The sequence below is a fragment of the Muntiacus reevesi genome, chromosome 1, assembly GCF_963930625.1.
Source record: "Muntiacus reevesi chromosome 1, mMunRee1.1, whole genome shotgun sequence".
NCBI lineage: Eukaryota > Metazoa > Chordata > Mammalia > Artiodactyla > Cervidae > Muntiacus > Muntiacus reevesi.
In genome coordinates, this window is record NC_089249.1 from 192039054 (window position 1) to 192054501 (window position 15448).

Sequence of the window (15448 nt, forward strand, 5' to 3'; positions counted from 1 at the left end):
AGTTTGGGTAAGCTCCGGGAGTTGGTGATGGACAGGGAGGCCTGGCAGGCTGCCATTTGTGGGGTTGCAGAGAGTCAGACACTACTGAGTGATTGAACTGAACTGAATAGATATAAACTGTATAATTTCAAAAGTGGCTAACAGAAAAAAAGTAGGAATTTGACTGTCAATCAAGTTTTGCCCTATTTCATAGTATCAGGCAAGATTAAAATTCCAAAGTTGACATGGATGGATTTTAAAATATTTAAGGTTAAATGTAAATTCTAATTAAGTCAGGGGCTTTGTTCTTTGGACTAGCTGTGAAGAAATTGATGGAATATTTATTATGTTATAAGTGGAATTTTGTTTACTACTCAAATTAAAGTGGTTCTCTTTTAAAAAAAAGAAAAAAAAATACTATTTCAGCCATTTAAAATGTACAATTCCATGGCATTAAGAATATCCACAATGTTGTGTGACCACTATCTATTTCCTGATCATTTTCATCACCCTGAACAGAAATTCTTTATATATTAAATAATAACTCTGAGAAATTCCCTGGCATTCCAGTGATTAGGGAATTCCTGGCATTCTCACTGCCGTGACCGGGATTCAATCCCTGGTCAAGGAACTAAGATCCCGCAAGTCATGACGAATGGCAAAAAACAAAAACAAACAAAAAAACTCCCACAAATTCTACATTTCATTCTTTTCTCAGAACTTTCAGAAGGAGCCCAACACTTTGACTTTTGCCCAGGGTAGCTGATTTCAAGCTTCTGACTTCCAAGACTGCAAAAGAAAATATTTGTGTTGTTTTAAGATACTAAGCTTCTGATATGTATTACAATGACAGTGAGTGAGTGAAAGTTACTCAGTTGTGTCTGACTCTTTGCGACCCCATAGACTGTAGCCCATCAGGCTCCTCTGTCCACAGAATTCTTCAGGCAAGAATCTTGGAGTGGGTTGCCATTTCCTTCTCCAGGGGATCTTCCCAACCCAGGGAATGAACCCAGATCTTCTCCATTGTAGGCAGATTCTTTACCAACTAAGCCACCAGGGAAGTCCATTACAATGACAATAGGAAACTAATGCAGAACATGTCCCAATTCAGGCTGATAATAAAAACAATGTCTTTGGGGCATCTCCTGGGCAAGATTCTTTCTGCATTGCAAAAAGGCCAAAGAAAGGGAGAGAGTTTTATTTCTAGTTACTGTGTCTGACAATATTAAATCTGTCTGCAGGTCAAGAAGTAACAGTTAGAAGTGGACATGGAACAATAGACTGGTTCCAAATTGGGAAAGGAGTGCGTCAAGATTGTATACTGTCACCCTGCTTATTTAACTTATATGCAGAGTACATCATGAGAAATGCTGGGCTGGATGAAGCACAAGTTGAAATCAAGATTGCTGGGAGAAATATCAATAACCTCAGATATGCAGATGACACCACCCTTACGGCAGAAAGCAAAGAACTACAGAGCCTCTTGATGAAAGTGAAAGAGGAGAGTGAAAACTTAGGCTTAAAACTCAACATTCAGCAAACTAAGATCATGGCATCCGGTCTCATCACTTCATGGCAAATAGATGGGAAAACAGTGGAAACAGTGACAGACTTAATTTTTGGGGGGTCCAAAAATCACTGCAGATGGTGACTGCAGCCATGAAATTAAAAGACACTTGCTCCTTGGAAGAAAAGTTATGCCCAACCTAGACAGCTTATTAAAAAGCAGAGCCATTACTTTGCCAACAAAGGTCTGTCTAGTCAAAGCTATGTTTTTTCCAATAGTCATATATGGAAGTGAGGGTTGGACTATAAAGAAAATTGAGTGCCGAAGAATTGATGCTTTTGAACTGTGGTATTGGGAAAGACTCAACAGTGCCTTGGACAGCAAGGAGATCCAACCAATCCATCCTAAAGGAAATCATTCCCGAATATTCATTGGAAAAACTGATGCTGAAGCTGAAACCAGTGCTTTGGCCACCTGATGCAAAGAATGACTCATTTGAAAAGACCCTGATGTTGGGAAAGGTTGAAAGTGGGAGAAGGGGACGACAGGGGATGAGATGGTTGGATGGCATCACCAATTCAATGGACATGAGTTTGAGTAAACTCCGGGAGTTGGTAATGAACAGGGAGGCCTGGAGTGCTGCAGTCCATGGTGTTGCAAAGAGTTAGACATGACTGAGCAACTGAACTGACTGTATCTGAAAGTGCTTCCCTGGTGGCTCAGCAGTAGAGAATCTGCCTGCAATGTAGGAGATGCAATGGATGCAGCAGATGTGGGTTTGATCCCTGGGTCAGGAAGATCTCCTGGAGAAGGGAATGACAACCCACCCCAGTATTATTGCCTGGGAAATCCCATGGACAGAGGAGCCTGGTGGGCTACAGTCCACAGGGTCGCAAAGATGGACATCACCAAGCAACTGAGCATGCACACAGGTTGTGTCTGAAATGTCTTTGCCCAGCTATAGCCATTGGTGACCATCAGGGGGCCAACCTTAAGAGGAAGGCAAGAAGAATGAAATGGAGTCCTGCGCTTTTGTGCCTAGACCTACCTGACCTTTGAAGTCACTGTTAGAAAAGATGATAATTGTTTCTATCATTTGACCCTGTTGGAGTCAAGACTTTTACCTTGTTATTGATGAAGGCAGGCATTCTGACAGAGGTGAAGTAATTAAAATCTTCCAAAATTGTAAGTATTATAATACCATTATGCCAATTTTGTAGATGAGGAAGCTGAGCTTAGAAAGTTCAAGTAAACTGTCAAAGGTCACAGAGCTACTGTTTAGTAGAAGTAGGATTCAAATTCAGGTGGTCTGATTCCAAAATTCTTACCCCCAAAAAATATAAAAATGAGAACTTTCCTCGTCCAATGGCTAAGACTCTGCACTCCTAATGCAGGGGGCCTGGGTTCTACCCCTGGTCAAGGAACTAGATCCCACATGCTGCAACTAAGACCCAGAGAAGCCAAACAAATAAATATTTAAAAATACAGTAAAATAAAATTAAAAAAAGAGAAACCCTAGTTTTTTAATTAAAAAAATTCTCATCCTTAACCATTTGATCTCTGGTACTAAGTATTTCAAGAAGTTGGTCAGGCTTTCTGGACTTCTCATTATTTATCTCTCCTTTTTATATTCTAGGAAGTGAAAGTCAGTCAGTCATGTCCAGCTTTTTGCAGCCCTGGAACTCTTTGCAACCCCATGGATTGTAGTCCACCCGGCTCCTCTGTCCATGGGATTCTCCAGGCAAGAATACTGGAGTGGGTTGCTATTTTCTTCTCCAGGGAATCTTCCTGACCCAGGGATTGAACCTGGGTCTCCTTCACTGCAGACAGATTATTCTTTATCATCTGAGCCTCCAGGGAAGCCCTATACTCTAGGAATATAAGTACAAAGCAACTGAACATCAATGGGAAGATGATATTCTAGAGATGAATTTCTTCAAAGCCCCCATCATGTCCTTGTTCCTCTGGTTACAGATAAAGGGGTTCATCATAGGAGTGACCATAGTGTACACCACAGAATCTTTCTTTCTGGAGGAATGAGTGGCTGCAGAACTAAGGTACACCCCAAAGCCTGTCCCATAAAACAAGGAAACAACTATTAAGTGTGACACCCAGATAGAAAATGCCTTATACTTTCCACCAGTTGATGGGGTTTTCAGGACAGAAGAGACAATTCAAGTATAAGAGAAAAACAATTATCCCAGAGAGAGGAATAACACCCAACAGGCTGGTCCCACTAAATACACAAGGATATTATTGATGAAGATGTTGAACAGGTGAGTTTGAGACTATGAGCTAATTCACAGAAAAAGTGGGGAATTTTCAGGTCTGTGCAAAAGGACAGTGGCAGGGCCATCAGAGTGTGGAGCAGGGTGTCAAGAACAGTAATAGAGAAAGAGACCAGAGCCAGCAGCCCGCAGAGCTTGGGGTTCATAATGGCCTTGTACCTCAGCGGGTGACAGATGGCCACAAATCGATCAGAGGCCAGCATCACCAGCACTCCATTTTCCAGTCCAGCAAGCGTCTGGACAAAGCAGATTTGTAACTGTGTAACTGATGGATTTGCTCTGGGTCTGGATGTTCACCAGCATCTTTGGTATGGTGTGGAGGTGAAACAGATGTCTACAAAGGGCAGGTTGGAGAGGAAGAAGTACGTGGGGGTGTGGAGGTGGGGGTCACAGATGATGGCCAGGATGATGAGCAGGTGACCCAGCACAGTGACCAAGTACATGGACAGGAACAGGCAGAAAAGGATGGGCTGCAATTCTGGGTCCCCTGACAGTCCCAGAGGGAGGAATTCTGAGGTAATGGAGAGGTTTCCGGGTTGCATGCTGTCAGTGGAGCTAATAGAAAGATGGAGACAAGAAAACAAAACTTCAGAAACTTCCTTAATTTTGTATCTGTGGGTTTTTTCCCCTTTTTAAAGATTTATTTATTTATGGCTGCCTTGGGGCCTCGTTGCTGTTCGAGGGCTTTCCCTAGTTGTGTCGAGCTGTGACTACTCTTCATTGTGGTGTGCAGGCTTCTTACTGAGTGGCTTCTCTTGTTGCCGGGCAAGGCTCTAGGGTGCTCGGGCTTCAGCAGTTGTGGCACGCAGTCTTAGTCGCTCCCAGGCATGTGGGATCTTCCCGGAGTAGGGATTGAACCGTGTCCCCAGTATTGGCAAGTGGATTCTTAAACATTGGACTACCAGGGAACTCCATGTGTCTGTTTTGAAACCAAATCAGTTACAGGTCTTGTCTTCCCGCTTCCTCCTCTCCCCTTTTCTTATTTTACATTTCTGCAAAAATTCCCTCCACACTGCCCCATGTCCTAAGTTTTTATAGTCCATCTATTGTTTGTCTAGTAGGGGTACTTACTTGGAAGAACAGTCATGGAATATTGTTTACTCCCTTAAGATGCCTCCAAGCAAATCATTCCAGTATAAAATTAGGGCTGCATTCTAGGGACCTCCCTGATGGTCCAGCGGCTAACACTCCGTGCTCTCACTACAGGGGGCCCAGGTTCGATCCCTGGTCAGGGAACTAGATACTGCATGCTGAATCTAAGAGTTCACAAGTCACACTAAAGAACAAAAGATCCTGTGTGCCACGATGAAGATCAAAGATCCCACATGCCCCCAAAAAGACCCAGCACAGCCAAATAAATGAACAAATATTTTTTAAAAGACTGTACTCTAGAATACAGTTTGGGAAAATACGGTCTGTGGACAAAATTCTGCCTGCTATTTGAAAGTGAAAGTGAAAGTCACTCAGTGGTGTCCAACTCTTTGAAGCCTGTGGACTACATAGTCCGTGGAATTCTCCAGACCAGAATAGTGGAGTGGGTATCTGTTCCCTTTTCCAGGGGATCTTCTCAACCTAGGGATTGAACCCAGGTCTCCAACATTGCAGGTGGATTCTTTACCAGCTGAGTCACCAGGGAAGCCAAAAGATACTGAAGTGGGTAGCCTATCCCTTCTCCAGAGGATCTTCCAGACCCAGGAATGGAACCAGGGTCTCCTGCATTGCAGGCGGATTCTTTACCTGTTGAGCTACTCAGGAAGTCTCATTTTATTCATTTTAGTAATAGTAAATAAAGGTTTACTGGAACACAGTCATTTGTTTATTTACTGTCCTTGGCAGCTTTCTTGCTACATCTGAGTTGAGAATATTCATGTCAAAGACCATATGGCCCACAAAACCTAAAATTTTTACTATTTGGTTCTTTCTTGAAAAAAATGTGCCTACCTCTAGTCTAGAATCTTGATTAAATTTAGGTTCAATTTTTGGCAAACATCCTTAAATATTTTCATGAGGAAGCACATGTCTGTCTTCTTATAACACTTTTGACCTGGATCCATTAACTCACCATGAATTACTAAATGATGATATTTTAATTCTTTTTTCAATTATTGGCTGAACGGCTTCCAATAAGCATTAGAGAAACTTCCTCTAAACAAATAGGTTGATTTAACAAAAGCAGAATACATCCTGATTCACAAGTTCACTTTGCTTTTTTCCCTTGGCCTACTGCCTAGAAGGGAAATTGAGAGTGAGACAGAGTGAAAAAGGAGGGACAGAGGAAGAAGGACATCCCAAGAATGATGTCTCAAGGCTGAGAAAGGAGGGAAATGCACAAATTCCCATTGGGAATCCTCTTATTATAATGAAATAGAGGGAGGAAATCATTTAAATAAGTTATGGCATGGCTATGATATGCCATATTATTGCAATACTATTTTTAATGTTATTTCATCCTATTTTATTTTTTGAATGTTCATCATATTAACTTTTTAAAGTTCAAAATCAAAACATTTAAGTTAGTTCTACATGTATAAAGCTAACCTGAAAAAATATTAAAGGAGAAAAACAATTTATACAACAGCTATAATATGGTCACAGTTATGAAAATACATAAATACCCCTTAATGAATAATTGTTTACTTTTGTGATGTTTTATAATGTCAGATTTCAAGCATCTGCAAAAGTACAAAGAGGGACAATGAAGGGCTTAAATCTGCCAGAGGGCTTCCTTGGTGGTTCAGCAGTAAAGAAAGCCTGCAACGCAGGAGACCACCTGCCATATAGGAGACATGGGTTCAATCCCTGCGTTGGGAAGTTTCCCTGGAGAAGGAAATGGCAACCCACTTCAGTATTCCTGCTTGGGAAATCCCATGGACAGAGGAGTCTGGTGGACTATAGTTCATGGGGTTTCAAGAGTTGGATACGACTTAGTGACTAAACCACACCACCATCACCATCAAACCTACCGGAAAACATGATCTAATTCAAATTCAAGTATTGTTTCATATTTCCTTCATTTTTTTTTACAGTATTTAAAATATTTATTTGGCTGCACTGGGTCTTAGTCACAACACAGAGGATCTTTTTAGCTGCAGCATGCAAGCTCGCATGTGGCATGTGGGATTTAGTTCCCTGACCAGGAATCAAACCTGAGCCCCATGTATTGGAAGGGTGGAGTCTTACCCACTGGGCCACTAGGGAAGTCCTGGCCCATTGATTTTAACATACACTCTCACATCAATGGGTATTTGGGTATGTCCAATTCTGTTTCCTAGAGTATTTATGGAGACACATCCATACGTAACAACAGTGTTAAACTAATCATGGTGAATACACACCAAGTGTTCTCTGGAAAGGGCAGGAGGGAAACAATAAGAAAGAGGACTTCCTGTGTATGTGTATCTCTTATCTTTAAGTTCTTTATATTTTAATATAATTTTATTTAACCTAATATATACAAAATGTTCTCAACATGAAACCAATATAAAAATTATTAGTGAGCTATTTTATATTATTTTTCCCATGGAAAGATTTCAAAATCTGGTGTAAGTTTTATGATTTGAGCACATCTCAATTTGGGTGCTAGATTTTCATCAGAAATATTTGACCTACATTTTTAATGATTTTTAATGGAACATAATTGCTTTATAATGTTGTGTTAGAGTCTCCTGTAGAGCAAAGTGAATCAGTCATGGATGCTTGCTCAGTCGCTTCAGTAGTGTCTGACTCTTTGTGACCCCATGGACTGTAGCCTACCAGGTTCCTCCGTCCATGGGATTCTCCAGGCAAGAATACTGGAGTGGGTTGCCATGCCCTCCTCCAGGGAATCTTCACAACCCAGGGATCAAACCAGTGTCTCCTGTGTCTTCTGCATTGAAGGCAGATTCTTCACCACTGAGCCACAAGGGAAAACCTAATCAGTCATACATATACATATATCCCCTCTCTCTTGAGCCTCCTAGACACAAACCCCCATCCCATCCCTCTAAGTCATCACATAGCACTGAGCTGAGCTCCCTGTGTTATATAGCAGTGTCCTTCTGGCTATCTATTTTAAATATGGTAATGTATGTTTCAGGATTTTCCCGGTGGCTCAGATAGTAAAGAATCTGCCTGCAATGGGGAAGACCTGGGTTCAATCCCTGGGTCAGGAAGATCCCCTGGAGGAGGAAATGGCAACCCACTCCACTATTCTTTTTTTTTAATTAATTTATTTAATTGGAGGCTAATTACTTTACAATATTGGTTTTTGCCATACATTGACATGAATCAGCTATGGGTGTACATGTGTCCCCCATCCTGAAACCCCCCCCACTTCCCTCCCCATCCCATCCCTCTGGGTCATCCCAGTGCACCAGCCCTGAGCACCCTGTCTCATGCATTAAACCTGGACTGGCGATCTATTTCACATATGGTAATATACATGTTTCAGTGCTATTCTCTCAAATCATCCCACCCTCGCCTTCTCCCACAGAGTCCAAAAGTCTGTTCTTTATATCTCTGTCTCTTTTTCTGTCTTGCATATAGGGTCATTGTTACTATCGTTATAAATTCCATATATATGCTTTAATATACTGTATTGGTGTTTTTATTTCTGGCTTACTTCACTGTGTATAATAGGTTACAGTTTCATCCACCTCGTTAGAACTGATTCAAATGTGTTCTTTTTTAATAACTGAGTAATATTCTTTTTTTTTTTCTGAGTAATATTCCATTGTGTATATGTGCCACAGCTTTCTTATCCATTCATCTGCTGATGGACATCTAGGTTGCTTCCATGTCCTAGCTATTGTAAACAGTGCTGCAATGAATATTGGAGTACACGTGTCTCTTTCAGATCTGGTTTTCTCTGTGTGCATGCCCAGCAGTGGGATTGCTGGGTCGTATGGCAGTTCTATTTCCAGTTTTTAAAGGAATCTGCACACTGTTCTCCATTGTGGCTGTACTACTTTACATTCCCACCAACAGTGTAGTAGGGTTCCCTTTTCTCCACACCCTCTCCAGCATGTATTTTTTGCAGACTTTTTGACAGCAGCCATTCTGCCTGGCATGAGATGGTACCTCACTGTGGTTTTGATTTGCATTTCTCTGGTAATGAGTGATGTTGAGCATCTCTTCATGTGTTTGTTAGCCACCTGCATGTCTTCTTTGGAGAAATGTCTGTTTAATTCTTTGGCCCATCTTTTGATTCACTCCAGTATTCTTGCCTGTATAATTCCATGGACAGTGGAGCCTGGCGGGCTACAGTCACCAAGAGTCAGACGTGACTGAGCGATGAACACACAATGTTTCAATGCTACTCTCTCGACGTGTCCCAACCTCTCCTTCCCCTGCTGTGTCCACAAGTTCCTTCTCTACACCTGTGGCTCTATCCTTGCCCTGCAACAAGGTTCACTGGTAGTATTTTTCTAGATTCCACATATATGCGTTAATGTCTGGTATCTGTTTTTCTCTTCTTATTCACTTCATCTATATTTAAATACAACTATAAAAATACAACTATAAAACTACAATTTATAGTTGAGAAGGCAGGTTCATATATCCACGTGCTCTAACACACATAAGTTTTCTTGAAACTGCACTGAGACCCTGCTCGCTCTGAAAGCTCATGGCTCCCAGCTTCTGTCCCAGCAGTCTCCTTCTGAGCATCTAGCATGCTTTATAATGATGTCTGCCTTCAACACAAATTTTTAAAGTTGTCTGAAGCCAATAAAGGAAAAAGGTTTGCATTAATTCTGGAAGGTGGTTGCACGGCTGTTTTGTTTTACTGCTCACTGTACTGTTTTCATGGTTTAAAATATTTTGTAATGTTTCGCTGGTGTGCTGCGATTCATGGGGTCGCAAAGAGTCGGACACGACTGAGTGACTGAACTGAACTGAACTGAATGTTTCGCTTGGAGGTTTTCAAAGAACGACTAGAAAAGTTGACTAATGGGTCTCAACCTCCTTGCCCAGTGTTCTCACAAGTAGGAGATCAGGACAAAACTTGAATTCTCTAAGAATGAAATTTGGAACAAGGAATGGGAAAATCAATGGGGAGGGAGGTGGGAGGGGGGTTCGGGATGGGAACACATGTAAATCCATGGCTGATTCATGTCAATGTATGGCAAAAACCACTACAATATTGTAAAGTAATTAGCCTCCAACAAATAAAAATAAATGAAAACAAACAAACAAAACAACCAAAAAGCCAAACTCACCCCACTCCCAGGCCCACTCATTACCAAAGAAATTGGTAGACAATTATAGAACAGGTGCCAGATTTCTGAAGGGGTTCATTCATGCTCAGGTGGGCCCCTAGGATTTAGGAGACCAGAGCCAAAAATTATGAAAGCTGAAAGCAAACTGGATGAAAATGGGAGGATAAATATACCAAGGTCAAAAACTTGTCATCTTACTTATAATTCCATTGAACCTACTTATCTTACCTCTTGGATGTCCTCCAGATAGACTGGTTAAAAAAAATAAACTCAGGCTCCCCTCATGGTTCAGTGATGAAGAATCCACTTGCCAATGTAGAAGACAGAGGTTTGACCCCTGATCAGGGAAGACCTCATATGCTGCAGAGCAACCAAGCCTGTGGGCCACAACTCTAGAGCCCAGGAGCTGCAACTATTGGCGCCTACATGTCACAGCTCCTAAAGCCTTCTCACCCTAGAGCCCGTGCTCAGCAACAAGAGAAACCACCACAGTGAGAAGCCAGAACTCTGAAACTAGAGAATAGCCCTCCACTTGTCAGAACTAGAGAAAAGCTCTCCCAGCAACAAATACCCAGCACGGCCAAAAATAAATAAATAAAATTGTTAAAGAAAAAAAAAAAACAAAACTCTTCACTTTCTCACTGCATTTATTGGGCACTTCAGATTACCTTGAAGCCATCAATGTACTCATCTACCTTTCCTCTGGATATTGAAGGATGGAGACAGACGATCTGCCCCCACAAAGGGTAGATGACCCAAGTAAGGCAACTGGCTCCAGGGCAAGAGGGATCATCCCAGGAGACTCAAGTGCGCTGTTTCCTGAGTTGAGTAGTGCTGTTCACAGGTGAACCATCTGCAGTCTCTACGGCCCAGGGGAGTGGGGGGGGGGGGGGGGCGGTGTTCAATTTCCAAAGCTCCTCATTAGCCCAACGTGTACCATCATTTATTTCTTTGCTCAGGCAGTTCAAATCCTTAAGGAGCACAGATCTTAGAAAGAAGAGCTCCTGCATGGCAGACTTCCTGACCCTGCGAGGACAGATAGGTATCTGTCATTTCCCCGCCACATTTCCTCTCACCTCCAGGGCTTCTCATTCTTGAATCTTGGGTCTAACCTGAAGGGAACTGATGGGCTTCTCCTTAGACTAATTCCTAGACTTCTCTGAGCCAAAATCACGAAAGGACTAAAGAACTAGAGTGGCTTAGTCCTCACAGGGACAGAGACTCAGTGATGGAGAGAACATATCATGGGATCTTTACAAAGCCACAAGAAAAACTTCTGCTTTCTTAATTAAAGCCCCTGCATGAACAAGGTTAGTATTATTGTAGGAAAGAAGTAGCAAGATTGGGACTTTCCAGGCTGTCCAATGGTTAAGAACCTGCCTGCCAACGCAGGGGACACAGGTTCAGTCGGTTCAGTCGTGGTCTGAGAAGATTCCACATGCCACAGACCAACTAAGCCCATGAGCCAAAACTACTGAGTCTGCACTCTAGAGCCCAGGTGCTGCAACTACTGAAGCCTGTGCGCCTAGAGTCCATGCTCCACAGTAAGAGAAGCCACCACAGTGAGGAGCCTGCAGTCCGCAAGGAAGAGTAGCCCCTGCTTGTTGCAACTAGAAAAGCCCACTTACAGCAATGAAGACAAAAGGAAGCAGCAAGGAAACAAATTTACTAGTTACTTAGGCAGGCTTTTCAAGGTTGCCTGAAAAATAGGCATAAGTCAGCAATCTTAAAAAAATCACCGTGGCTCTTCCCTGGTGGTCCAGTGGTTAACATTCCATGATTCCAATGCAGAGGGCTCGGGTTCAATCCCTATTCAGGGAACCAAGAACCCACATGCTACAAGGACCAAAAAAAAAAAAAAAAAAAAAAAAAAAAAAAATCATAAGAAAAAGCACTAATTATAAAGGAAGTGACAACTAAACTGACTGCATTAATATTGGGAAACTCTCAGGGATAAGATGATGCTGTGAAAATGCTGCACTCAATATGCCAGCAAATTTGGAAAACTCAGCAGTGGCCACAGGACTGGAAAAGGTCAGTTTTCACTCCAACCCCAAAGAAAGGCAATGCCAAAGAATGCTCAAACTACCTCAAAATTACACTCATTTCACATTAGCAAAGTAATGCTCAAAATTCTCCAAGACAGACTTCAACAGTACGTGAACTGAGAACTTCCAGATGGTCAAGCTGGATGTAGAAAAGGCAGAGGAACCAGAGACCAAATTGCCAACATCCATTGGATCATAGAAAAAGCAAGAGAATTCTAGAAAAACTACTTCTGCTTCATTGACTACACTAAAGCCTTTGACTGTGTGGATCACAACAAACTGTGGAAAATTCTTAAAGAGATGGGAATACCAGACCACCTTACCTGCCTCCTGAGAAACCTGTATGCAGGTCAAGAAGCAACAGTTAGAACATTACCTGGAACAATGGACTGGTTCCAACTTGGGGAAGGAATATGTCAAGGCTGTACATTGTCACCCTATTTATTTAACTTATAAGCAGAGTACATCATGCAAAACGCTGAACTGGATGAAGCATGAATTGGAATCAAGATTGCTGGGAGAAATATCAATAACCTCTGATATGAAATGACACCACCCTTATGGCAGAAAGTGAAGAACTAAAGAGCCTCTTGATGAAGATCAAAAAGGAGAATGAGAGTTGACTTAAAACTCAACATTCAAAAAAGATCATGGCATCTGATCCCATCACTTCATGGCAAACAGATGGGGAAATGATGGAAACAGTGATAGACTTTATTTTGTGGGGCTCCAAAATCACTGCAGATGGTGACTGCAGCCATGAAATTAAAAGACACTTGCTCCTTGGACGAGCTATGACCAACCTAGACAGCATTAATAAAAGCGGAGACATTACTTTGCCAACAAAGGTCCATCTAGTCAAAGCTATGGTTTTTCCAGTAGTCATATATGGATGTGAGAGCTGGACTATAAAGAAAGCTGAGTGCCAAAGAATTGATGCTTTTGAACCGTGGTGTTGGAGAAGACTCTTGAGAGTCCCTTGCACAGCAAGGAGATCACACCAATCAATCCTGAAGGAAATCAGTCCTGAATATTCATTGGAAGGACTGATCCTGCAGCTGAAGTTCCAATACTTTGGCCACCTGATGGGAAGAACTGCTCATTGGAGAAGACCCTCATGCTGGGAAATACTGAAGGCAGGAGGAGAAGGTGACTATAGAGGATGAGATGGTTGGATGGCATCACCAATTTGATGGACATGAATTTGAGCAATCTCCAGGAACTGGTGATGGACAGGGAAGCCTGGCTTGTTGCAGTCCATGGAGTTGCAAAGAGTTGGACGTGACTGAGCGACTGAACTGAACTGAGGGATATGTGTGTTAGTCGCTCAGTTGTGTCTGACTCTTTGTGACCCCATACTGTAGCCCATCAAGCTCCTCTGTCCATGGAATTCTCCAGGCAAAGATACTGGCTGCTGCCGCGTCGCTTCAGTCGGGTCCGACTCTGTGCAACCCCAGAGACGGCAGCCCACCAAGCTCCTCTGTCCCTGGGATTCTCCAGGCAAGAACACTGGAGTGGGTTGCCATTTCCTTCTCCAATGCATGCATGCATGCTAAGTCGCTTCAGTTGTGTCTGGCTCTGTGTGGCCCTATAGACAGCAGCCCACCAGGCTCCTCTGTCCACAGGATTCTCCAAGCAAGAATACTGGAATTGGTTGCCATTTCCTTCTCCAGGGGATCTTCCTGACCCAGGGGTTGAACCCAAGTCTCTTGCATCTCCTGCATTGGCAGGTGGATTCTTTACCATCACACCATCTGGGAAGTCCTTCTCTAAGTGTAAAAGTAGCTCAATACAGAAGTTTTTAAAACTAAGAAAAACCAAAACATGGCCCTACATACTCATCAAAATGGTCCAAACAAAATAGACAATGTGAAATATTGGCAAGAGAGCAGGAATGAAATTTGGTGCAACTATTCTGGAAAACTGCATGGTAGTTGTGAAGTAAATATTACCATATCTATTCCTTAATACATACCCAACAAAAATATGTAGTTGTGAATCAAAAGACATGTATAAGAATGTTCACTGCAGAACTATTTGTAAAACATCCCAGCTATAAACAGATAAAATGTCCAAAACAGGTGAATGATACAGTGTACAAATTCATTCTATGGAAAACTGTGCAATGATGAAAATAAACTCTGGCTAGATACAACAGCAAAAAATGTATCTCAAAAATGTAATGTTGAGCAGAAGCCAGGCACAAATGACAACATGTGATATCAGGCACAAGAGTACACATAACTTAAGTCAATGAATTGTACACTTTGAATGAGTGAACTTTTTGGTTCATGAATTTTATCCCAACAAAGTTGTTTTTAAAATACATGTTTCTAGGGGATTCCCTGGCCATCCAGTGGTTAGGACTCTCTGCTTCACTGCCAGGGCCTGGTTTCCTGTTCTTTTTTCAGGGTCTGGTTTTGATCCCAAGGAACTAAGATTCTGCAAGCTGCACAGTGCAGTCAAAAAAGACACAAATGAACTTACTTAGAAAACATATACAGACTCAGACATAGAAAACAAACTCATGGCTACCAAATGGGAAAAGGGGGTGAGGAAGGAATAAATTAGTATACTGGGGTTAGCAGATACAAACTACTGTATATATAAACAAGGTCCTACTGTATAGCACAGGGAACTATATTCAATATCCTGTAATAAATCATAATGGAAGGGAATATGAAAAAGAATACTTATATATATATATATATATATATATATATATATATATATATATATATGCATATGTACGGGCTTTCCTGGTGGCTCAGTAGTAAAGAATCCATCTGCCAATGCAGGAGACTCGGGTCCGATCCCTCAGTCAGGAAGATGCCCTGGAGAAGGAAATGGCAACCCATTCCAGTATTCTTCCTGGAGAATCCTGTGGACAGAGGAGCCTGGTGGGCTGCTGTCCATAGGTCGCACAGAGTCAGACGCAACTGAAGTGACTTGGCATGCATGCATGCATTGCAGAAGGAAATGCCAACCCACTCCAGTATTCCTGCTTGGGAAAGCCCATGGACAGAGGAGCCTGGTGGGCTACAGTCAGACACGCAGAGTCAGATGCGACTTAGCGACAGAACAACAATATACACATGTATGTATTACTGAGTCACTTTGCTGAACACCCGAAACAACACTGTAAATGAACTGTACTTCAATTTTAAAAAAGAATTAAAAATACATGACTCTATAGAGTACCTACATTCTGATGGCAGGAATCAGTGATTAGTAGTGCCCATAATATTCTATACCTTGACCAGAGCTTGCAGTAGTTAATACTGAGGTATTCTGCTGTTGTTCAGTCACTGTGTTTGACTCTGTGACGCCATGGACTGCAGCACACCAGGATGCCAGGCCTCCCTGTCCCAGAGGTGTTTTACCTTGTAAAGATTCATGCATTTGTTCATTCTCGTATATGTTAAATGC

At 42.1% G+C, this 15448-nt stretch overlaps 1 pseudogene; it reads right to left on the reverse strand.

Annotated features, from left to right (window-relative positions):
• Window positions 1-3387: 3387 nt before the first annotated feature.
• LOC136156198 (olfactory receptor 7G3-like) lies at window positions 3388-4316 on the reverse strand (annotated as a pseudogene).
• Between the last annotated feature and the right edge of the window lie 11132 nt (window positions 4317-15448).